Source organism: Thalassophryne amazonica, chromosome 2, assembly GCF_902500255.1.
Source record: "Thalassophryne amazonica chromosome 2, fThaAma1.1, whole genome shotgun sequence".
Lineage (NCBI taxonomy): Eukaryota > Metazoa > Chordata > Actinopteri > Batrachoidiformes > Batrachoididae > Thalassophryne > Thalassophryne amazonica.
This window is the reverse complement of record NC_047104.1, coordinates 36,183,217-36,209,732: the sequence shown is the minus strand read 5'-3', so window position 1 is coordinate 36,209,732 and position 26,516 is coordinate 36,183,217. Positions and strand designations below refer to the sequence as shown.

At 40.7% G+C, this 26,516-nt stretch overlaps 1 long non-coding RNA gene across 1 annotated transcript; it reads right to left on the bottom strand.

The window, feature by feature from the left end:
- Positions 1–2,420: 2,420 nt before the first annotated feature.
- LOC117501983 lies at positions 2,421–6,798 on the bottom strand. Its single transcript, XR_004558150.1, has 3 exons — positions 6,391–6,798; positions 5,974–5,978; positions 2,421–2,430 (listed from the first exon to the last, which is right to left on the bottom strand). It is a non-coding gene; the product is annotated as an uncharacterized LOC117501983 (long non-coding RNA).
- Positions 6,799–26,516: the final 19,718 nt, after the last annotated feature.

The window sequence follows — 26,516 nt, the reverse complement described above, 5'->3', positions numbered from 1 at the left end:
GCTTCTCCACGGGCTGTAACAGAAAAAATCGGGTTATTCCAGAGTTTCAACCGTGATTTAATTTTGGTCGGTGTACTTACATCTGCGTGGTGAAGTCAGGGCTTCCAGCCTTCGAACTTCTTCAGGGGGCTCTGACTTGATTTCTAGAATTAAAATAAATAAATAAATAAAAAGCACCACCCTCACAAGCAGCTATTCTCTAATATTTCAAATATATTACCGAGGCCGGGTTTGAACACACTCTGGAGCGTCTGCGTGGTTTTGTCTAAAAAAAGACACAGTTTCAGAGCGCGTGCATCATTTAAAAACAGTCATTTCTATCAAAAAAGATTACTTAAATCACTTACCCTGAAAGATGATGCAGTTTTCGCACTCTGCTCGAAGACGAGAAAACTTAATTAAACAACATGGTTTTTCAGGACCAGGGGATTTTTTTTTTAACCGCAAATTAATTCTATTTTATACCCATCGCGGGGTCCAGGCGCCTTCACTCTTCACCGGTCGTAGTGGAAATGAGCGCTGACTCCTTCCCACAGGGAGACGTGACTGAGAAGAAACTTTGTTTTTTTCCGGCTTCATCACCTCGGGCGGCATCTCCGATCAGCGGGTGTCCCACAGCCCCTGATCGACCGGGTAATATCTTAAAAGAAACTGCAGCTACCGTGAATAATAAGCTTTGTTTTTCCGTCTTCAAACAAGTCCAACGAACGACCCCGTCATCAGGAAATCGGATGTAATAAAACATTCAAGCTTCAACCAAAGATTCAAGCTTCTCTACTATGTTATAAAAGACCATCCGGCGTGACACCCCCGCTGCGCAGGTCACACACACACACACACACACACACACACACACACGCCTCCGAAACACACACACACACACACACACCTCCGAAACACACGCACACCTCCGAAACACATGCACACACACACACACCTCCGAAACACACGCACACACACACACACACACACACACCTCCGAAACACACACACACACCTCCGAAACACACAGTTAGCGTCTGCAACAGGTATTACAGCCGTGGGGTCATGTTTCCGTGAGGAGCTCTATGCGTGGGTATTTGACCGTCTTGCTGCAAAGACAGCCGTTACAGCCGAGAGACGGTTATTTTTTATTCCTTAATTGAGGCATTAAAAACCATAAAAGGACGCGCTTTAATTTAAGAATTAAAAATATTAAAGGGGTATTAAATATTAGACACTGATTTATGTTTAATTATTTCAGAATTAGTTAATTCTTTAATACATTAAAAAGATCTAGGTATTTTTTAATCGTTCTTTAATTCATGAAATAAAATGACAAAGTATTAGACCCGGGTGGGAGGGGAGGTAGGGCTTGGAGGCGGCGCTTGGGGCGGGGTTAGGGGAGGAGCTTGGGGTGGGGCTAGGGGAGGAGCCAGGGGCAGGGCTTGGAGGCGGGACTAGGAGAGGGGTTAGGGGGCGGGGCATAGTGACATAATAGATTGATTGGCTGTGATGTCATGAGGGGGCGGGGCTTAGTGACATAGTCGATTCTGATTGGCTGACAGGGCCATAAATCAGTTTTGAACATAAGGTCTCTCAGTATTCTCTCTAACGGTCTATCTGCTCTGTCTTTTATAGGACACCCGCGGGCATTGCTCCACCTCTGATATTTTATTTAATTATTTCCAAAACATGGTTTTCTAATGACAGTGTCCTCGGATGCACCCTAAGCAGGTGTTAGCTCTTGACTGGTGTTTTTTTTTGTTAGACATCATGTGCTGCCAACTGCGCCTGTGCTGGCCTCATTCCACGGGCAGCCGCAGCTCATTTCTGTTCGGAAATCAGCCAGCACAGCTGGTAAGTTGGCACTCATAAGGCAGACACCTGTGAGGTCACCCAGAGGACATGTAGTTCAGATTGGGACACTTGATAAGTTCACCACAGTTTACACAGTTATTGAAAGATCGTATTGTAAAAAGGGGCAGAAAACACAAGACTTGTTCTTCTCTCTGCTCCTTTTCATTCAGGTGTTTTGTGATGCTTTATTTCTGCTTTCCTGTTTTCTTTTAAATGAATGAAATAAATATTAAAGAAAGAAAAAGAGAACTAGAGACCAAAAAATTCCTCTACAGTTCCCCCCTCTGGGACTCGAAAGAATCCCATCTTACCAAATATACCCTTGCGCTGTTTAATGACAGGACATCAACATCTGTGCTGTTAAAACAAAAAGTAACTTGAGGCATGCACTGAATAACAAAAGGGGTCCCTGTGACTCCTCTTTACCACTAACTCTCCAGATGCGCCATGCAAGGGTCCCATTTTTATAAATCAACCAATGTGCTAACTATGTGTGTGCTTTTAACTTTACCTGTGTTATGCAAATGATGGTAAGGATAGACATTTATCAGACCTTCGTTATTGACATATACCAATCCATTTCTCTTTTTCCTTTTTTTCTCGTACACTCATTTCTGAAACCAGTCCATAATCCAAATCCAAAACCAAAATCCTTGTCCGTTTTCAGAGCCATTAAATCCGTCCGAGTCCCCCAGCATTCACTCAGCTTCCAAGGTTTTGGGAGAAGTTGGGGAGTATGAGGGGGTTTGCCCTTCAGGGGCAGTGGCTTCTGCCCCATGTGGCCGATGTCGGCTACCTCCCCTCATAGGCACTGTTGCTATCGGCACCTGTGATTGTCTCCATGGCATCTGCAGTGGAGGTGGTTCCCGGGGATCAGCAGGTCCTCCAAATGAAGATGGAATTCCTGGGCCGTTCCTTGGTGTAGGCTGAGTTGGTGGAGCCCTAGTCACTCCAAGCTGAGACAACAGGGGTCCTCCTGGCGCCAGATGGGACAGCTGCTGGATGGTTGGCTGTTGTGGCAGCACACCTTGTCTCGGCTGGCCTCCTATTGGATTGAATTTCCTATTGGTCAGAGGAGTCTGGTCTCTCAGCCATACTTCCATGTCCTGGTAATTTATACATATACAGTCATTACTACAACTCCATGTCATTCCTTCAGACATTGTCTATCCTATCTCTCATTGTTGTGGGTGCATGTGTGTAAATGTAAATGTGCGTGCATATCTTCTCCCTCGTCTACAATATCACCAAGCACTGTCCATCCCTGTCCTCCCTTTCTTTTGTTGGGGTATATGCCACAATGTTAGGTAGCTGGAGGATGTCAGGGAGGGTATTTGGTATTTCATCCATTTCCATATATTCTGATTCTTTGTCTATTTCGTTTGCATCTTCACCCAGGGCTCCGATGGCTAACAGTGGGAGTTGTCCCACTGTAGATGCAATCAATTTATTACCCAGAAATTTTATCAAGGGAATACCACAACATATTACTAGCAAGATTGCCACTCCTATTAGCGCCAAGACTACACCCATCTGATATAACCAGTCTTTCCATGATATCCACCTTCTCCTTAAAGCCCCAAAAAGCGTGAACAGTGGGCCAATATTTATTCCATCTCCTAAGAAATTTCCAGAGGTCTCGTCAGTTCCATTTCTCCCTCCTATGGAGTTACTTAATAGTTCTTGTTGAATCTCTCCAAGTGCGATTAAGGGCTCTGTCAAATTTCCATCTTCCCCTGTATGTATGGGTATAGCTGTGCAACATTCGGTTGCTTTGATCATGATGTAAACTCCTTGCTCATCAGCCATCATCATCTCGATAGCTAATCTGTTTTGCATTGTCATTAGCGAGGTGGCGTGCAGTTGTTCGGATAAAGCTCCTACAGCTGCCAATGTCCAATTCAAGTATCTTTGTTAATTATACCACAAGTAATTAATCCACTGCACCTCCTGGAACCTAGAACGAACTTCTGGAGTAACCCCAAACAGAGCCAATGCCCATTCCCATTTGTCCCCATCTTCGTCTGCTTTAACTCTGCTACTGTCTATGGCTTCTAATTGTCGGGGTATCCCTTCTGGTATCCCGTTTTGTACTGTGATGTTGTAGTCTATTTTGAGTGTCATTAGTCCTTTTTTCTTATGAAGTTTCTGGGGCATGGTTTGTATTGAATGTGGCATTTCAATTACTGTTTTTGCTCCTGTGAGCATTACGGGGGCACAAAGGCCTTTCCAATTAGGGGACAGAGATGACAAGAGTTTCTTCTTTTGTCCGCATGTCCAAAAAATATCAGCTAAGGGTACCGTCCCTTTAGCTAAATTTGGAATAGGTACCCATGAACCATGGGTGAGATTCATTCCAATTACAGACCCCCCTGTGTCTGGTACTACTTGTTCACACTGTATGCCTGCTGGAGGCAGGGTGTGACATACAGTAATGTTCCATGATGTTTTGGCCGGTTTATATTCTTGTTGCATGTTTTGGCCGGTTTATATTCTTGTTGCTTTTGCGTACACTGTATGGGGTGTTTTGACTTAGCCATCCCTACCTGCCAATTACTTATGTATTATGCTGCTGAGCCTTTAGCTATACAAAATGGGTGTATCATCCCTTTCTCTATTTTAATCATAGGTGGGAGGGTTCCTTCTGTATTCAAAGGCACAGGACAAAATTTACTGTCGGCTGCATATTTTTCATCACCTACTGCCATTTTCATAACACATTGTGGATAGCACTCTGCTTGGTCTGAGTTATGTTGGGGACTCCTATAACAGTTGTTGATGTCAAATAGGGGTCTAGCCTGAGGTATCCCATTTTTCCGGTGACAGGCTATGCAAGGCTTTTCACTGATCTAGCTGAAAATTTTAACCATTGGTAAAATAAATTGGTCTTCAAAACTTGTGTGCGGGCTAGGTCTGTACTGGGATCCCATCTCCCTAAATGACTGCTCGTTTCTAGGCTTCTAATTGTCCTCTTTTTCCTTGGCTTAATTTTTACCCATTTCGTGGCTTCATGTACTGTAACAGTTACGTCTTGCTTGGTTTCCCTGCATCTTTTTTTTTTATCACAAATTACCTCTATGTTGATTGTTCCCTCCTCTTCACATTTGGTGCTAATGGCTTCACCTAATATGTAATCCCCCAGCTGTCCTTGTAGTCCTATGTTCTTATAGGCTCTTTATTTAATGTATGCCAAATTATGTTTTTCCTGTTGTTCGAGTGCCTTGTTCAGTTGCTACTGCGGCCATAGCCACAGCACAGTCAGTTGTATGTTTTGAATGTCTGTCTCCGCCCATACCAACCACCAGTAAGTAATTCCCTGATCATTGTTCTGATGTCGGCGTGTCTTGTAGTTCTACTGTGGGTACGTCTGCTGGGTTACTGTCTGAGTCTGATGTCTCCTGTCGGTCCTTCTGTGCTGCTCTGGCTTCTCTTGCTTCCCCCTTGGCCCGGCGGCACTGCCAAGACGAGCCTGCCGAGGCCGCAGGGGCGCTGGGCCACCAACCCTACAGCAGTGGTTTAAGTGGAACCAAGTGTCCTTACCGTTTATTTTGACTGCTGTTCGTGAGGCAAGAATCACTTTAAAAGGACCTTCTTGGCGGGGCCCATCCCACTTCTTCTTGAACACCTTGACGTAAACCAGATCACCAGGTTGAATGGTCTGATTTTCGGGTGGAATCTCTGCTTCTCTGTCTTCTGTGGCACCTTTTACTTGCAAAAAGATAGTTTTGTGTATTTGGGTTAATTGTTGCAGATAATTATGCCATTCATCTTGTAGCTGCTCCAGCAATGGTCCTTTGTAGGGTCCTCTCAGGTATGGAATAGGCATCGGCCGACCTGTGAGAGCTTCAAATGGTGTTAGATGGGTTAGTCGGTTAGTTTGTGAGCGCACTGACAACAGAGCAAGCAGTAGCGCATTCATCCATCCATCCAGCCAGGTTAGTTTGCCATTGCTGTCTGCTATGATTTTTGCTAGTTTGCTTTTTAGGATGCCATTAGCCCGTTTCACTGCCCCATTTGATTGGGGGTGATAAACGCACCCAAATTTTTGCTTGATGCCCAGTTGTTTGAATGTTTCTTGTGTGACCTTAGCTACAAAGGCCCTACCGTTGTCAGACGAGATAGTATCTGGAATACCAAATCTTGGGAAGACGTCTCAACACAAGAACTTGGCTACCGTTTTATGGTCTTGGTTTGGGGAGGCTACTGCCTCGATCTATCGGCTGAATCTGCATATCACTACCAGAACATATCTCATTCGTCTGACTCGATTGTAGGCTCCAATGTCTATGAAATCTATCATAAGATGTCTAAATGGTCCATCAGGGACCGGAATGTGGGCTAGAGGTGCTGTGAATGTCTTCCGGACATTGTACTGCGCACACACCTCACATTCATTCAACAAATGGTCTACCGTGGCTGCCATATATGGTGACCACCAGACATCTTTTTTTCATAATTTGAGCTCACGAACAATGATCTGGTCCGTGGGCCCAAATGATCACATGTAATAGATTAGTGGGTAACACAAAATGTCCATGACTACTGCACCACAGTTTGCATGTACATGACATACGCCGTAAGCGTAGGCTGAATCTGTGTAGATGTTAACACGTTGATCTTTAGCTATTTGGCAGGCTGCAGTTAAGGCTTTAATTTCTGCCAGTTGGGCTGAACAAGGCTGATCAATTCCCTGGGACTCCAGCAACTCAAAGGTCTCACCATCAGTGTTTAGCTTGACTATGCCCATGGCCACATGTAATCCCGCGGCATCCCGGAAGCATGAGCCATCCACAAACAGGGTTAAATCTGCATCTATGACGTGGTTATACAAATCTTCCCTGGCTCTCAAGAATTTTTCAGTTTCGCTACGCAGTCATGTGGAGAGCCATCTAACGGTGTGGTTAATTTGGTGGCGGGGTTCACCGTGTGACAACGTTGTATTGCTATCTCTGGAGCAGATAACACAACCTCATAGCCAGTGCCTCTAGCTTGTGTTAGGACGAACCATTGACTGGTCAGTAAGGCATGCAGTTGGTGTGATGTGTACAACGTTACTGCATGTCCCATGATTATGGATGACACTTTTTGAAATGCGAAGGTAGCTGCTGCTAGACCCTGATAACATGGTGGCAACCCCATTTCAATGTTGTCAAGCTTTGCACCGTAATAGGCCAATGGTTGTTTTCCTTTGTTTGTTTCTTGCATTAACACAGCGCAGGCATAACCAGCTTTTTCAGTAACATACAAATGGAAAGGTTTTCCATAATCAAGGTTGCCTAACGCTGGAGCAGTTTGCATGTCTGTTTTTAGGGCCTCAAAAGCTCCAGTTGCCTCATCTGTCCAGATGAGGAGAGCTGCATTGTTTGTTTGACCCGCAGCTCTGATCATGGCACGCAACGGTGCAGTTTTTATAGCATAGTCACAAATCCACGGCCGACTGTAACCTGCCATCCCAAGGAATGAAAGCCTTTGTCCCACTGTTTGGGGTTTGGGAGCTTTGATTATAGCCTCCACTTGGCTTGGGGCTATACATCACGTGGTCCCACACAACTGTCTCCAAAGGTATTCTACTTGTTGTTGGCAGAACTGCAATTTGTCCTTGCTCACCTTGTGACCTCCATCTGCAAGAGCATACAGTACAGTTAAAGAATCTGTCTCACATTGTTCTTGGGTCTCTGATGCAATGAGGAGATCATCCATATATTGCACCAATGTGCTGGGTATATCAAGGTGTTGTAAAATAGCTGGGGACAGGTTCAGTCCCTGAGGCAGACGTGTATAAGTTAATTGTTGTCCCAGAAATGTGAATGCAAACAAATGTTGTGAATCTAGGTGCACGGGCACACTAAAATAGGCTGAACACAATCTGATTATTGTGTACCATTTTGCTCCAGCAGGGATGCTTGATAGTATAGTATGTGGATCAGGAACCACAGGTGCATCCATTTCTATTATTGCATTGATAGGACGCAAATCATGTACCAGCCGGTACTCTTTGGTATTGTTTTTAGGGATAGGATGGATGGGAGTATTGCATGGGCTTGTGGTTTTTACTAAAACTCCTGCTGCCATTAGTTTTATATCCTCAATAGCTTGAGGTTTCAATCGATACTGTCTTTGATGAGGCAGTTTTGCTCCTGGTTTTACTTTTATTTTCACTGGTAGGGTTGTTTTTGCCAGTCCTACATCTGTTTTGCTTTTGGACCACACCACTGGTGGTATTTACTCTAACTGCTTCTCTTGTTGGGCCGATATCCCCATTTGTGTCTCTGGTCTGGGATTGAGCTCTACGTTCTGAGCTACCGTCTCATCGTTTACATTTAAACTAATTTTTATAAACTGCTTGTCTTTTGAAAGATGCATCTGTTGATTTTCTATGTTTTGCCATTCTCTGACTTCTAAAGCTGTCTTTACCATTGGGCCTAGGTCATGAGATTTGTACTTGTCTGAAACTAGAAGGGTCACATGAGGCACGGCATTTTGCACTTGGTACCACTGCTGATCAGCTAAAGTTAGCTTGACAGAGGCTGCGGCCCCTTGGGGACCCAAATATACTCAACAAAAATATAAACGCAACACTTTTGGTTTTGCTCCCATTTTGTATGAGATGAACTCAAAGATCTAAAACTTTTTCCACATACACAATATCACCATTTCCCTCAAATATTGTTTGCAAACCAGTCTAAATCTGTGATAGTGAGCACTTCTCCTTTGCTGAGATAATCCATCCCACCTCACAGGTGTGCCATACCAAGATGCTGATTAGACACCATGATTAGTGCACAGGTGTGCCTTAGACTGCCCACAATAAAAGGCCACTCTGAAAGGTGCAGTTTTGTTTCATTGGGGGGGGATACCAGTCAGTATCTGGTATGACCACCATTTGCCTCATGTAGTGCAACACATCTCCTTTGCATCATCTGTGAAGCGAACACCTCTCCAACGTGCCAAACGCCAGCGAATGTGAGCATTTGCCCACTCAAGTCGGATACAACGACGAACTGGAGTCAGGTCGAGACCCCAATGAGGACGACGAGCATGCAGATGAGCTTCCCTGAGACGGTTTCTGACAGTTTGTGCAGAAATTCTTTGGTTATGCAAACGAATTGTTTCAGCAGCTGTCCGAGTGGCTGGTCTCAGACGATCTTGGAGGTGAACATGCTGGATGTGGAGGTCCTGGGCTGGTGTGGTTACACGTGGTCTGCGGTTGTGAGGCTGGTTGGATGTACTGCCAAATTCTCTGAAACACCTTTGGAGACGGCTTATGGTAGAGACATGAACATTCAATACACGAGCAACAGCTCTGGTTGACATTCCTGCTGTCAGCATGCCAATTGCACGCTCCCTCAAATCTTGCGACATCTGTGACATTGTGCTGTGTGATAAAACTGCACCTTTCAGAGTGGCCTTTTATTGTGGGCAGTCTAAGGCACACCTGTGCACTAATCATGGTGTCTAATCAGCATCTTGATATGGCACACGTGAGGTGGGATGGATTATCTCAGCAAAGGCGAAGTGCTCACTATCACAGATTTAGACTAGTTTGTGAACAATATTTGAGGGAAATGGTGATATTGTGTATGTGGAAAAAGTTTTAGATCTTTGAGTTCATCTCATACAAAATAGGAGCAAAACCAAAAGTGTTGCGTTTATATTTTTGTTGAGTATAGATTGCTGTAGTGGTTATGTGAAACAGCTGTTGATTCATCAATGCATCCCAGCAGTATGCATAATCAGTTTGTTCTTGTTTGGCATTGTACATCAGGGTGACATGCAGAGGTAATTTGAGCTGATGGGCTGCTGCATAGTGTTGTTCTGCCCAGGGCTTCAACTTTTCCCACTCCAGTTGGAGATTTGAGTTTTCTGGTTGTAACTTCAGCCAGTACACCATGGGTTGAATGGTTCGGACCCTATCTTCATGTCCATAAGAACTATAACGTTGGTAAGTGCTTCGTCAGGAAAGTGTATTTCCAGTCCCTGATGGGTACACACTATCTTGGTGTGTAGTTTGCATAGAATGTCTCTTCCAAGCAAGTTCACAGGTGTATTTTGTGCACCACTCCTTGGAGACTCGCTGGCCCGAGGGTGTCCAGTCTGCTGACTTGTGGTGGGAGGGGATGTTTTCCAGTCGGCTTCTGACTGCAGGTGGAGATTTTTTTTCTCTCTCTTTCCCCGTCTACTTCAGCTTCACTGTCATTTGTTGCCCCCTCTGCTGGCCGGGTCGAGGTGTCACTCCTCTGTGAACTCGAAGGCCTCATGGGGTCCTGTTGACAGGTTGAGGGCCTGTCTCCTTGTGGCTCTCGGGTCTTTAGTGTCAATGTGAACTTGCTCTCTACATCCATGCCCTGATCTTCTTCAAGAGTGTCCGGCACAAATTGTCCAGCTGTCCCCCCCCCCCCCCCATGATGTTTATATGGGGGTGGCTCTGCTTCCCAGCTCAGTGTGATGGCTTTTGGCCTCTGTAGATTTTTTCTCTGCCACCTTTCCTTCTTCTCTGCTGTAGCTTGCATGTGTCCTGTTTGAATAGAGCCAACACTTCTTCTTCAGCTCATTTTTGTTATTATTCATGTTTTTTTTTTTTTTGTTTTTTTGTATTCCTACAGCAACTGCTTCACACATAACCAGATCAAACGACCCCTCTAATGGCCATTGCCTGCCCTCATTTGACCTCTTATGTCACTTTCTCATACATCGGTTGGTCTTAATGTGTTTTCCTGGCAAACACTATGTGAAGTGTTCCTACGGTGTTCTGTTGTCCTCAGGGGCTGTCTTGATCCAGACTCAACAGTTTTGCCAGTTTTGTATTTTAAATTCTTAAATGGATTAAATTTCCACTTATATTCTCTTTTTTTTTTTTTTTCAAATATGCAAATTTACCTGTTTCCCACTGAACCTTCCTTGGGACCACAGTCAGAGTCAACCTAGAAAATAGCTCTTCCCCTGGATTGTTTGATAGTGTTAATTGATTTAATGGTATACTAATTTCTTTATTAGGATCAGCACAAAGCAGTTCCAACCACGGGGTTTGGCCTTGATGCCACAATTGTCCTATCAGCAGCTCCCAATTAATTAGAGGGAATTGTTCTTTCTTTTGTTTCAAATTGACTATTTTAGTAATTTGCCATAATTTCTGATTAATCTGTTGTTCGTCCTGCCAATGTTCCGCTCCTGCGCTGTCATAAAAGGTCCTTTCCAGCCAAAAATGTGTCCTAATTCCCTGGGTTTCTATGTCTCCGTCAGTCGAGTAATGTTCAGGGAGTATTATTTCATCGTCACTTAAGTCTCCCATCAATGACTGTCCCAAGCATTGATCAGTCTGTCAGCTTTTCACTATAATCTGTTTACTTTAACTCTTTTAATTTGTAACCAATTTTATGTCTTTAGTCCTCTTACAACCCTAACACCTCCTAATGTCTTTGCTCCCGACTTTTTTTCCTTTCTAATATCTAACTTTCTGCTTCTCTCATCTTTTTCTGCTATGTTTGTTTATTATTTTCTCTTTCTTTGAAATATCTGCCTTATCTCTGTATTCACATAGCAGTCTCTTCTCCCGTCTTTTCCTCCACTGCCTCTAATTCTCACTTTCCTCTTTGCCTGTCATGCACATTCCAATTCATCCTGCTGGATTTAAACGCCTCCACCTCCTCACACACTTCACATTAATCTTGTATGTCAGCCGGTCTGAAAGCACTCACAGCTCGCTTGCCACCCCGCTCACTCTTACTGCTCCTTTTTTTTCCCCCCGTTTTTTTTTTCCCTCACACGACACTCAAAATCTTAGTACACAAAAATTATTAGAAACAAATCCCTATACGTCTCTGTATTCGATTTCTGCTACAAAACTATTAAAACCCTAAATATTAAAACAACTCTACACGTCTGTTGTCTGATCCCTGTCACAGAAACTATTAAAACAAATTCTCTATATGTCTCTGTTACTCCGTAACTTTATGGCCTCAGGCAATTTTCTTCTGCCACCTAAGACCTCAATGCGTTATATCTAAATTATCTCTGCCACCCTTTACTCCGTGGCTCCAAACAACTTATTTGGTCGCTTATAACACCAATGCATCATAGTTAAATATCTCTTTTCACGTAGTCTTCCCTCAGTCGCTGCCAGCATCTAATATATTATTTTAACAGCTCCTTCAGAGCGTACCATATTTCATTTAGACAGCACTCCGTCTGTGCCAGCATTTAACATATTATTTTAACCTTAACAAGCCCCCCCACGTAATACAGTATTTTATCTTTTGCTGTGTCTACCGCGTTCCCCGCGCGTCAGTCGGGCTGCTCTGCCCTTTTTATTTTCTTCATTAATCACAGTATTCTCACTTATTTCTCTCGCACTCTGCAAGCATACATTTTGTGCCTTCTGCACTAATCCTCTCTATTTTTTTTGTTTTTTACTCTTTTCCTATAGAAACACATAGATTACCTTTATTGAGCTCTTTTACTTACTCTGCTTCAGTCTCTTCTTCCTATAAATAACTTATGTATTTCTCCTGCGCTCTACAAGCGTATATTATGTCTAATCTTTTATTGAGCTCCCCGTGAGCTTAACGTGTCTTTGCACTAAAAGTTCTCTTTTTTTTTCTTCCACTTTTCCTTATAAAAAACTCATGTCACCTTGTACTTAATTACTTATTCTCGGTCTGTTTTTCTATAAAAACTCATGTTACCATGTACTTAATTACTTATTCTCAGTATGCACTAATCTTCACTTATGTATTTCTCCCACGCTCTACAAGCGTATATTTTGTGCCTCGCTGCACTATTTTTCTGCTTCATTAATTCTCCCGTGCCTTTATTGAGCTCTCAGTGAGCTTAGCGTGTGCCTTCTGCACTGTTTTCTTGCTTCATTAATTCACCCTTTTTTTTTCAACTTTTCTTATACTTTTTTTCATATTCTGCTTCAGTTTCTTCTTCTATAAATAAACTTATGTGACCTTGTATCTATTGTTCAGTATGCTATCCCAAATTAACCCCCACAGCGCATGCCATCAGCAAGCGTGTTTAGTAATAAATTTTAACATCAATTATTCCCCAAGCATCCAGGTTAGTTCTCCATACACGCTTTCTGCACCAGAGTTCATGAACCTTTCTAATCTTCCACTCACACAGACACTCCCTTCCCCAGGGACACACATTCACTCTCTGGGCATTTGTCCACAAGGCCTGAGAATTTTCAATTTTAGCTCAGGTTCTTTTAGGTAAGAGGCAGCTTATAATTTATAGCTTTCACCTGCAACTTGGGCGGATTCCAGACCCACTCCTCCAGAACGTGCAGAGTTTTATAAAAAGGTTTCTGCTTACCTTTTGATGTGATCACTGATTTACATTCTGGAAGGGTGGTCCGGACCGACCCACGTCGCTGTGAACTCTGATCCCTCCTGACGGTGGCTCGCCAATTTATGTCGTGGTCCTTCCTTCTGTTGGTCTCAGGATTCCTTCTCAGATAACGCAAAAATGACTGCAGGTTGTTTTCCAGAGAGAAGTCACAACATTAAAAATAAACACAGCCTTGGGCAGGACAAATGGACAGAGGTTAAGTTTAATCAAGAAGTCCAGCAAAACAGAACCCTTGACAAACTGAGTCTTTCGCGCGAGAGACTGGAAATGGTCTATCTGCTCTGTCTTTTATAGGACACCTGCAGGCATTGCTCCACCTCTGACATTTTATTTAATTATTTCCAAAACATGGTTTTCTAATGACAGTGTCCTCGGATGCACCCTAAGCAGGTGTTAGCTCTTGACTGTTTTTTTTTTTTTAACATCATGTGCTGCCAACTGCGCCTGTGCTGGCCTCATTCCACGGCCAGGCGCAGCTCATTTCTGTTCGGCTGTCAGCCAGCACAGCTGCTAAGTTGGCACTCATAAGGCAGACACCTGTGAGGTCACCCAGAGGACATGTACTTCAGACTGGGACACTTGATAAGTTCACCACAGTTTACACAGTTATTGAAAGATCGTATTGTAAAAAGGGGCAGAAAACATAAGACTTATTCTTCTCTCTGCTCCTTTTCATTCAGCGGTTTTGTGATGCTTTATTTCTGCTTTCCTGTTTTCTTTTTCTTTTAAATGAATGAAATAATTATTAAAGAAAGAAAAAGAGAACTAGAGACCAAAAAATTCCTCTACAACAGTTTGGTGAATAAAGTCACATGCCACACATTAATACAGTTTGGTGAATAAAGCAAAGTCACATGTCACATATAAATCCAGTTTGGTGAAAAAGCAAAGTCACATGTCACACATTAATTCAGTTTGGTGAATAAAGTAAAGTCACATGTCAAATACAAATACACTTTGCTGAATAATGTCAAGTCACATGTCACACATTAATAAAGTGAGGTGAATAAAGTACATTCACATATCACAGATTAATACAGTTTGGTGAATAAAGTCAAGTCACATGTCAGATTAATAGAGTTTGATGAATAAAGTAAAGTCACAGATCACACATAAATCCAGTCTGGTGAATAAAGTAAAGTCACATGTCACACATTAATCCAGTTTGGTGAATAAAGTAAAGTCACATGTCACACATAAAAACAGTTTGGAGAAGAAAGCAAGTCACATGTCACACATAAATACAGTTTGGTGAATAAAGCAAAGTCACATGCCACATAAATACAGTTTGCTGAATAAAGTAAAGTCACATGCCACACATAAATACAGTTTGCTGAATAAAGTAAAGTCACATGCCACACATTAATACAGTTTGGTGAATAAAGTAAAGTCACATGCCACACATTAATACAGTTTGGTGAAAAAAGAACAGTCACATGTCACACATTAATAGAGTTAAGAATAAAGCAAATTCACATATCACAGATTAAAACAGTTTGGTGAATAAAGTAAAGTCACATGTCACATATAAATACAGATTGGTAAATAAAGGAAAGTCACATAAGTAAAGACACATCGCACACATAAATACTGTTTGGTAAAAAAGTAAAGTCACATGTCACACATTATTACAGTTTGGTGAATAAAATAACATCACATGCCACACATTAATACACTTTGGTGAATAAAATAAAGTCACATGCCACACATTACTCCATTTTGGTGAATAAAGTAAATCAATCAATCAATCAATCTTTTTTTTTTTTTATATAGCGCCAAATCACAACAAACAGTTGCCCCAAGGCGCTTTATATTGTAAGGCAAGGCCATACAATAATTATGTAAAACCCCAACGGTCAAAACGACCCCCTGTGAGCAAGCACTTGGCTACAGTGGGAAGGAAAAACTCCCTTTTAACAGGAAGAAACCTCCAGCAGAACCAGGCTCAGGGAGGGGCAGTCTTCTGCTGGGACTGGTTGGGGCTGAGGGAGAGAACCAGGAAAAAGACATGCTGTGGAGGGGAGCAGAGATCGATCACTAATGATTAAATGCAGAGTTGTGCATACAGAGCAAAAAGAGAAAGAAACAGTGCATCATGGGAACCCCGCAGCAGTCTACGTCTATAGCAGCATAACTAAGGGATGGTTCAGGGTCACCTGATCCAGCCCTAACTATAAGCTTTAGCAAAAAGGAAAGTTTTAAGCCTAATCTTAAAAGTAGAGAGGGTGTCTGTCTCCCTGATCTGAATTGGGAGCTGGTTCCACAGGAGAGGAGCCTGAAAGCTGAAGGCTCTGCCTCCCATTCTACTCTTACAAACCCTAGGAACTACAAGTAAGCCTGCAGTCTGAGAGCGAAGCGCTCTATTGGGGTGATATGGTACTACGAGGTCCCTAAGATAAGATGGGACCTGATTATTCAAAACCTTATAAGTAAGAAGAAGAATTTTAAATTCTATTCTAGAATTAACAGGAAGCCAATGAAGAGAGGCCAATGTGGGTGAGATATGCTCTCTCCTTCTAGTCCCCGTTAGTACTCTAGCTGCAGCATTTTGAATTAACTGAAGGCTTTTTAGGGAACTTTTAGGACAACCTGATAATAATGAATTACAATAGTCCAGCCTAGAGGAAATAAATGCATGAATTAGTTTTTCAGCATCACTCTGAGACAAGACCTTTCTAATTTTAGAGATATTGCGTAAATGCAAAAAAGCAGTCCTACATATTTGTTTAATATGTGCTTTGAATGACATATCCTGATCAAAAATGACTCCATATTTCTCACAGTATTACTAGAGGTCAGGGTAATGCCATCCAGAGTAAGGATCTGGTTAGACACCATGTTTCTAAGATTTGTGGGGCCAAGTACAATAACTTCAGTTTTATCTGAGTTTAAAAGCAGGAAATTAGAGGTCATCCATGTCTTTATGTCTGTAAGACAATCCTGCAGTTTAGCTAATTGGTGTGTGTCCTCTGGCTTCATGGATAGATAAAGCTGGGTATCTGCGTAACAATGAAAATTTAAGCAATATCGTCTAATAATACTGCCTAAGGGAAGCATGTATAAAGTGAATAAAATTGGTCCTAGCACAGAACCTTGTGGAACTCCATAATTAACTTTAGTCTGTGAAGAAGATTCCCCATTTACATGAACAAATTGTAATCTATTAGACAAATATGATTCAAACCACCGCAGCGCAGTGCCTTTGATACCTATGGCATGCTCTAATCTCTGTAATAAAATTTTATGGTCAACAGTATCAAAAGCAGCACTGAGGTCTAACAGAACAAGCACAGAGATGAGTCCACTGTCCGAGGCCATAAGAAGATCATTTGTAACCTTCACTAATGCTGTTTCTGTACTATGATGAATTCTAAAACCTGACTGAAACTCTTCAAATAGACCATTCCTCTGCAGATGATCAGTTAGCTGTTTTACAACTACCCTTTCAAGAATTTTTGAGAGAAAAGGAAGGTTGGAGATTGGCCTATAATTAGCTAAGATAGCTGGGTCAAGTGATGGCTTTTTAAGTAATGGTTTAATTACTGCCACCTTAAAAGCCTGTGGTACATAGCCAACTAACAAAGATAGATTGATCATATTTAAGATCGAAGCATTAAATAATGGTAGGGCTTCCTTGAGCAGCCTGGTAGGAATGGGGTCTAATAGACATGTTGATGGTTTGGATGAAGTAACTAATGAAAATAACTCAGACAGAACAATCGGAGAGAAAGAGTCTAACCAAATACCGGCATCACTGAAAGCAGCCAAAGATAACGATACGTCTTTGGGATGGTTATGAGTAATTTTTTCTCTAATAGTTAAAATTTTGTTAGCAAAGAAAGTCATGAAGTCATTACTAGTTAAAGTTAATGGAATACTCAGCTCAATAGAGCTCTGACTCTTTGTCAGCCTGGCTACAGTGCTGAAAAGAAACCTGGGGTTGTTCTTATTTTCTTCAATTAGTGATGAGTAGAAAGATGTCCTAGCTTTACGGAGGGCGTTTTTATAGAGCAACAGACTTTTTCCAGGCTAAGTGAAGATCTTCTAAATTAGTGAGACGCCATTTCCTCTCCAACTTACGGGTTATCTGCTTTAAGCTACGAGTTTGTGAGTTATACCACGGAGTCAGGCACTTCTGATTTAAAGCTCTCTGATTTTTCAGAGGAGCTACAGCATCCAAAGTTGTCTTCAATGAGGATGTAAAACTATTGATGAGATACTCTATCTCACTTACAGAGTTTAGGTAGCTACTCTGCACTGTGTTGGTATATGGCATTAGAGAACATAAAGAAGGAATCATATCCTTAAACCTAGTTACAGCGCTTTCTGAAAGACTTCTAGTGTAATGAAACTTATTCCCCACTGCTGGGTAGTCCATCAGAGTAAATGTAAATGTTATTAAGAAATGATCAGACAGAAGGGAGTTTTCAGGGAATACTGTTAAGTCTTCTATTTCCATACCATAAGTCAGAACAAGATCTAAGATATGATTAAAGTGGTGGGTGGACTCATTTACATTTTGAGCAAAGCCAATAGAGTCTAATAATAGATTAAATGCAGTGTTGAGGCTGTCATTCTCAGCATCTGTGTGGATGTTAAAATCGCCCACTATAATTATCTTATCTGAGCTAAGCACTAAGTCAGACAAAAGGTCTGAAAATTCACAGAGAAACTCACAGTAACGACCAGGTGGACGATAGATAATAACAAATAAAACTGGTTTTTGGGACTTCCAATTTGGATGGACAAGACTAAGAGTCAAGCTTTCAAATGAATTAAAGCTCTGTCTGGGTTTTTGATTAATTAATAAGCTGGAATGGAAGATTGCTGCTAATCCTCCGCCTCGGCCCGTGCTACGAGCATTCTGACAGTTAGTGTGACTCGGGGGTGTTGACTCATTTAAACTAACATATTCATCCTGCTGTAACCAGGTTTCTGTAAGGCAGAATAAATCAATATGTTGATCAATTATTATATCATTTACTAACAGGGACTTAGAAGAGAGAGACCTAATGTTTAATAGACCACATTTAACTGTTTTAGTCTGTGGTGCAGTTGAAGGTGCCATATTATTTTTTCTTTTTGAATTTTTATGCTTAAATAGATTTTTGCTGGTTATTGGTGGTCTGGGAGCAGACACCGTCTCTACGGGGATGGGGTAATGAGGGGATGGCAGGGTGAGAGAAGCTGCAGAGAGGTGTGTAAGACTACAACTCTGCATCCTGGTCCCAACCCTGGATAGTCACGGTTTGGAGAATTTAAGAAAATTGGCCAGATTTCTAGAAATGAGAGCTGCTCCATCCAAAGTGGGATGGATGCCGTCTCTCCTAACAAGACCAGGTTTTCCCCAGAAGCTTTGCCAATTACCGCATTTTTTGGACACCACTCAGACAGCCAGCAATTCAAGGAGAACATGCGGCTAAACATGTCACTCCCAGTCCGATTGGGGAGGGGCACAGAGAAAACTACAGAGTCCGACATTGTTTTTGCAAAGTTACACACCGATTCAATGTTAATTTTAGTGACCTCCGATTGGCGTAACCGGGTGTCATTACTGCCAAGTAAAGTCACATGTCACACATTAATACGGTTTGGTGAATCATGAACAGTCACATGTCAAAAAATAGTACAGTTTGGTGAATAAAGAATAGTCACATGTCACACATTAATACAGTTTGGTGAATAAAGTAAAGTCACATGTCACACATTACAGTTTGGTGAATAAAGTAAAGTCACATGCCACACATTAATACAGTTTGGGCAATAAAGCATAGTGAAATGCCACACATTTATACAGTTTGGTAAATAAGGTGAAGTCACATGCCACACATGAATACAGTTTGGTGAATAAAGTAAAGTCACATGCCACACATTAATACAGTTTGGGCAATAAAGCATAGTGAAAAGCCACACATGAATACAGTTTGGTGAATAAAGTAAAGCAACATGTCACACATTAATACAGTGTGGTGAATAAAGTACATTCATATATCACAGATTAATACAGTTTGGTGAATAAAGTAAAGTCATATGTCAGATTAAAAGAGTTTGATGAATAAAGTAAAGTAACATGTGACACATAAATCCAGTCTGGTGAATAAAGTAAAGTCACATGTCACACATTAATCCAGTCTTATGAATAAAGTAAAGTCACATGTCACAAATCAATCCAGTTTGGTCTATAAAGAACAGTCACATGTCACACATTAATACAGTTTGGTGAATAAAGTAATGTCACATGTCACATTAATATAGTTTCGTGAATAAATTAAAGTCACATGTCACACATTATTACAGTTTGGTGAATAAAATAACATCACATGCCACACATTAATACACTTTGGTGAATAAAATAAAGTCACATGCCACACATTAATCCATTTTAGTGAATAAAGTAAAGTCACATGCCACACATTAATCCATTTTAGTGAATAAAGTAAAGTCACATGTCACACATTAATACGGCTTGGTGAATCATGAACAGTCACATGTCAAAAAATAATACCGTTTGGTGAATAAAGAACAGTCACATGTCACACATTAATACAGTTTGGTGAATAAAGTAAAGTCACATGTCACACATTACAGTTTGGTGAATAAAGTAAAGTCACATGCCACACATTAATACAGTTTGGGCAATAAAGCATAGTGAAATGCCACACATTTATACAGTTTGGTAAATAAGGTGAAGTCACATGCCACACATGAATACAGTTTGGTGAATAAAGTAAAGTCACATGTCACACATTAATAGAGTTTGGTGAATGAGGTAAAGTCACATGTAACACATAAAAACAGTTTGGTGAAGAAAGTAAAGTCACATGCCACACATTAATACAGTTTGGTGAATAAAGAACATTCCCATGTCAAAAAATAATACAGTTTGGTGAATAAAGAACAGTCAAATGTCACACATTAATACAGTTTGGTGAATAAAGTAAAGTCACATGTCACACATTAATACAGTTTGGTGAATAAAGCACAGTCACATGTCACACATTAATAGAGTTTGGTGAATAAAGCAAATTCACATATCACAGATTAAAACAGGTTGGTAAATAAAGTAAAGTCACAGATCACACATTAATACAATTTGGTGAATAAATTAAAGTCACATGACACACATACAAAGAGTTTGGTGAATAAAGTACAGTCACATGTCAAACATTAATACAGTTTGGTGAATAAAGAACAGTTAAGTGTCACACATTAAAACAGTTTGGTGAATAAAGTAAAGTCACATGTCACACATAAAAACAGTTTGGTGAATAAAGAACAGTTAAGTGTCACACAGTAATACAGTTTGGTGAATAAGGTAAAGTGACATGTCACACATAAAAACAGTTTGGTGAAGAAAGCAAGTCACACGTCACACATTCAGTTTGGTGAATAAAGTAAAGTCACATGTCACATACAAATACACTTTGCTGAATAATGTCAAGTCATGTCACACATTAATAAAGTGTGGTGAATAAAGTACATTCACATATCACAGATTAATACAGTTTGGTGAATAAAGTCAAGTCACATGTCACACATAAAAACAGTTTGGAGAAGAAAGTAAGTCACATGTCACACATAAATACAGTTTGGAGAATAAAGTAAAGTCACATGTCACACATTACAGGTTGGTGAATAAAGTAAAGTCACATGCCACACATTAATACAGTTTGGGCAATAAAGCATAGTGAAATGCCACACATTTATACAGTTTGGTAAATAAGGTGAAGTCACATGCCACACATGAATACAGTTTGGTGAATAAAGTAAAGTCACATGTCACACATTAATACAGTTTGGTGAATAAAGTAAAGTCACATGTCACATATAAATACAGATTGGTGAATAAAGGACAGTCACATGTCACATATAAATACCGTATGGTGAATAAAGCAAAGTCACATAAGTAAAGACACATCACACACATAAATACTGTTTGGTAAAAAAAGTAAAGTCACATGTCACACATTATTGCAGTTTGGTGAATAAAATAACATCACATGCCACACATTAATACACTTTGGTGAATAAAATAAAGTCACATGCCACACATTAATACAGTTTGGTGAATAAAGTAAAGTCACATGTCACACATTACAGTTTGGTGAATAAAGTAAAGTCACATGCCACACATTAATACAGTTTGGGCAATAAAGCATAGTGAAATGCCACACATTTATACAGTTTGGTAAATAAGGTGAAGTCACATGCCACACATGAATACAGTTTGGTGAATAAAGTAAAGTCACATGTCACACATTAATAGAGTTTGGTGAATGAGGTAAAGTCACATGTAACACATAAAAACAGTTTGGTGAAGAAAGTAAAGTCACATGTCACACATAAATACAGTTTGGTGAATAAAGTAAAGTCACATGTCACACATTAATAGAGTTTGGTGAATGAGGTAAAGTCACATGTAACACATAAAAACAGTTTGGAGAAGAAAGCAAGTCACATGTCACACATAAATACAGTTTGGAGAATAAAGTAAAGTCACATGTCACACATTACAGGTTGGTGAATAAAGTAAAGTCACATGCCACACATTAATACAGTTTGGGCAATAAAGCATAGTGAAATGCCACACATTTATACAGTTTGGTAAATAAGGTGAAGTCACATGCCACACATGAATACAGTTTGGTGAATAAAGTAAAGTCACATGTCACACATTAATACAGTTTGGTGAATAAAGTAAAGTCACATGTCAGATTAAAATAGTTTGATGAATAAAGTAACATGTCACATATAAATACAGATTGGTGAATAAAGCAAAGTCACATAAGTAAAGACACATCACACACATAAATACTGTTTGGTAAAAAAAAGTAAAGTCACATGTCACACATTATTGCAGTTTGGTGAATAAAATAACATCACATGCCACACATTAATACACTTTGGTGAATAAAATAAAGTCACATGCCACACATTAATACGGTTTGGTGAATCATGAACAGTCACATGTCAAAAAATAATAGAGTTTGGTGAATAAAGAACAGTCACAAGTCACACATTAATACAGTTTGGTGAATAAAGTAAAGTAACATGTCACACATTAATCCAGTCTTGTGCATAAAGTAAAGTCACATGTCACAAATTAATCCAGTCTTGTGAATAAAGTAAAGTCACATGCCACACATTAATACAGTTTGGGCAATAAAGCATAGTGAAATGCCACACATTTATACAGTTTGGTAAATAAGGTGAAGTCACATGCCACACATGAATACAGTTTGGTGAATAAAGTAAAGTTGTTGTGTGGGCCGCCAGAAGAGGAGGTACTGCTGGCCCACCACCAGAGGGCGCCCTGCCTGAAGTGCGGGCTTCAGGCACGAGAGGGCGCTGCCGCCATGGACACAGCCGGGGGTGACAGCTGTCGCTCATTACCTCTTGACAGCTGTCACCCATCTACTCAACATCATCTCACTCCATAAAGACCAGACGTCATCTCCACCTCGTTGCCGAGATATACTTCATAAGAGGTACTACTCTCAGCCTTTTTTTTGAGATTTATAAATCTGTGATTGTGAGTGTTTGCAGGAGAACCGGTCGTTTTGGTGGAGGCTGTGCATGACGGCGCTCCTTTTCCTCTGAGACCACTGCAACGTGTTGAGTGAGAGGTGGAGGTGGCATTCCCACCGTTGTTGTTACTGGGTGTACACACACCCACACTTGACTGTCTTTGTTCTTCGCCAGCAGTACCAGATCCGACAGTCGGGGACGGTGATCACCTGGGAATTTGGGACTTGGCGGCTCCAGTATTCACCAGGTTCTGGGGCGGCGGAAATCGTGTGGTTCCGGCTCTTCTCAGGACAGACGTCTTCTATCCTCGAGCCTGCCCACACGTCACCTCTGTGTATTGACTGTTATGATATTCTGTGATTGTATGTTCGTTGTGCACATTCACAACATTAAATTGTTATATTTTGGCTCCTCTATTGACCGTTCATTTGCGCCCCCTGTTGTGGGTCCGTGTCACTACACTTTCCCAACAAAAGTCACATGTCACACATTAATACAGTTTGGTGAATAAAGTAAAGTCACATGTCAGATTAAAAGAGTTTGATGAATAAAGTAAAGTCAAATGTCACAAATTAATCCAGTTGGTCTATAAAGAACAGTCACATGTCACACATTAATACAGTTTGGTGAATAAAGTAAAGTCGCATGTCACATATCAATATAGTTTCGTGAATAAAGTAATGTCACATGTAACATATAAATACAGATTGGTGAATAAAGGAAAGTCACATGTCACATATAAATACCGTATGGTGAATAAAGCAAAGTCACATAAGTGAAGACACATCGCACACATAAATACTGTTTGGTAAAAAAAGTAAAGTCACATGTCACACATTATTACAGTTTGGTGAATAAAATAACATCACGTGCCACACATTAATACACTTTGGTGAATAAAATAAAGTCACATGCCACACATTAATCCATTTTGGTGAATAAAGAACAGTCACATGTCACACATTAATACAGTTTGGTGAATAAAGTCACATGTCACATTAATCCAGTCTTGTGAATAAAGTCACATGTCACACATTAATCCAGTCTTGTGAATAAAGTAAAGTCACATGTCACACATTAATACAGTTTGGGCAATAAAGCATAGTGAAATGCCACACATTTATACAGTTTGGTAAATAAGGTGAAGTCACATGCCACACATGAATACAGTTTGGTGAATAAAGTAAAGTCACATGTCACACATTAATGCAGTTTGGTGAATAAAGAACAGTCAAATGTCACACATTAATACAGTTTGGTGAATAAAGAACAGTCACATGTCACACATTAATACAGTTTGGTGAATAAAGAACAGTCACATGTCACACATTAATACAGTTTGGTGAATAAAGAACAGTCACATGTCACACATTAATAGAGTTTGGTGAATAAAGCAAATTCACATATCACAGATTAAAACAGTTTGGTAAATAAAGTAAAGTCACAGATCACACATTAATACAATTTGGTGAATGGATTAAAGTCACATGACACACATACAAAGAGTTTGGTGAATAAAGTACAGTCACATGTCAAACATTAATACCGTTTGGTGAATAAAGAACAGTTAAGTGTCACACATTAAAACAGTTTGGTGAATAAAGTAAAGTCACATGTCACACATTAATACTGTTTGGTGAATAAGGTAAAGTCACATGTCACACATAAAAACAGTTTGGTGAAGAAAGCAAGTCACACGTCACACATTAATTCAGTTTGGTGAATAAAGTAAAGTCACATGTCACATACAAATACACTTTGCTGAATAATGTCAAGTCATATGTCACACATTAATAAAGTGTGGTGAATAAAGTACATTCACATATCACAGATTAATACAGTTTGGTGAATAAAGCAAAGTCACATGACACACATTAATACAGTTTGGTGAAAAAGATAAAGTCATATGTCACACATTAATACAGTTTGGTGAAAAAGATAAAGTCATATGTCACACATAAATACAGTTTGGTGAATGAGGTAAAGTCACATGTCACATATAAAAACAGTTTGGTGAAGAAAGGAAGTAACATGTTACACATAAATACAGTTTGGTGAATAAAGCAAAGTCACATGCCAGACATTAATACATTGTGGTGAACAAAGAATGTTGCCATGTCAAAAAATAATACAGTTTGGTGAATAAAGAACAGTCACATGTCACACATTAATAGAGTTTGATGAATAAAGTAAATTCACATATCACAGATTAAAACAGTTTGGTAAATAAAGTCAGATGACACACATTAATATAGTTTGGTGAATAAAATAAAGTCACATGTCACACATTAATACAGTTTGGTTGTTTGTGTTTGTTTTTTTGGTTTTATGACTACACAGACTTTGAACATAGTTGGACAAAGGCTGACCGCACAGGTTCAAGAACTCCTGGCCACACCTGTGCAAATTGACTGACAGAAACAAGGGCAAAGATGCAGTCAGAGGAGAAGACGTCAACCGTTCTCTCAGATGAAGATTCTGTTGGAAGATGAATGCAGATACGGTTTCCAGCCATGGTCTCCTGGGCCAGGTTTGTGTGGTCGCCGGGAGGCTTCCCGTGAGGGTGGGGTGCTGTTGTAAAGTTGGGGGTGCCTGGCTGCTTTTTGTTTCTGTCTTCTGTTTCTGTCTTTTGTTTTTCCTTCCAGGTGGCACGCGTTTAGGACTGAGTGGCTGTGTGGCTGAGTTATCAGGACCTCACCCTGATCACCTGAGGCTGATCATGTGCAGCTCGTCAGGACTCACAGCTGTGGTGCATCTACACGGATTGGAGCATGGTGGCATTTAAGTCTGGAGTACACAGTGTGTACTTGCCAGAGACTCGACCTTGTGACCAGACGGGTGAGATCGTCGTCTTGAGAGCCATCTCATCATTATGGATGCAGAGAACGTCCAGGTTTGATGCCATGGTCTGTGAAAGAGGAGGGGGTGAGGTCTCATGCTCGTCAGCACACTTCCTGAGGTACGTCAGGTTTTGTGACTAACATTTGTACAGTCAGTAAATGTGGTGTCCCTCACACCTTATATTGAGCTGTTATGCTAGTCGTTTAATCAGCTTCCTCTGCAGTGAGTAATGTGAACGGGGTGTTCCATGCCTGCAGGGTGGGAAGCTGATTAGTGATTAAGCCAGGAAGTGTTTGCTGTTTGTGTACACCTTTGAGCGGTCTCTGTGTGTGGAGTGTGGACTCACATGATGATTTCTTCTTTCACAGACTCGGTTTGTCGCGGCCACCTGGGGGGTGCCGGCGGGGTCCTTGGGTCCGAACTGTTTCTGGCTCCGGACCGTTAGTGCTGCTGGGAGCACACCGTCATCTCCACCTCGCAGACCGCGCACTCATTTGTTGTATTTAGCACGTCACTGTTATGTCATTAAATTTTGTTATCCTTTGTACCGTGCTCTGCTTATTTTATACTGGGTCCTTCAAACGCTGGTCGGTTCTCCGGGCTGCGTCCGACACATAATTTGTTGCTTGCAGTCAAAATCCAAATTTGCCATCTGTTTCTTGCAGTCAAAATTTAAATTTCTTGTATGTTGCTCGCAGTAAATATTCAAATTTCCTGTCTGTTGTTTGCAGTCTACATTCTAATTCACCTTCTGTTTCGTTGCATGCAAAATTCTAATTTGCCTTCTGTTGGTTGAAGTCAAAACTATAATTCACACTCTGTTGCATGCAAAATTTTGGCTGTGCATTGCAGAAACCATTTTGAGCCAACTAAAAAGCGAATTTGCAGTCTGAATGTACGATATATCTATCATAATTTAAAGTCACTGTCCGTTTCTTGCTATCAAAATTCAAATT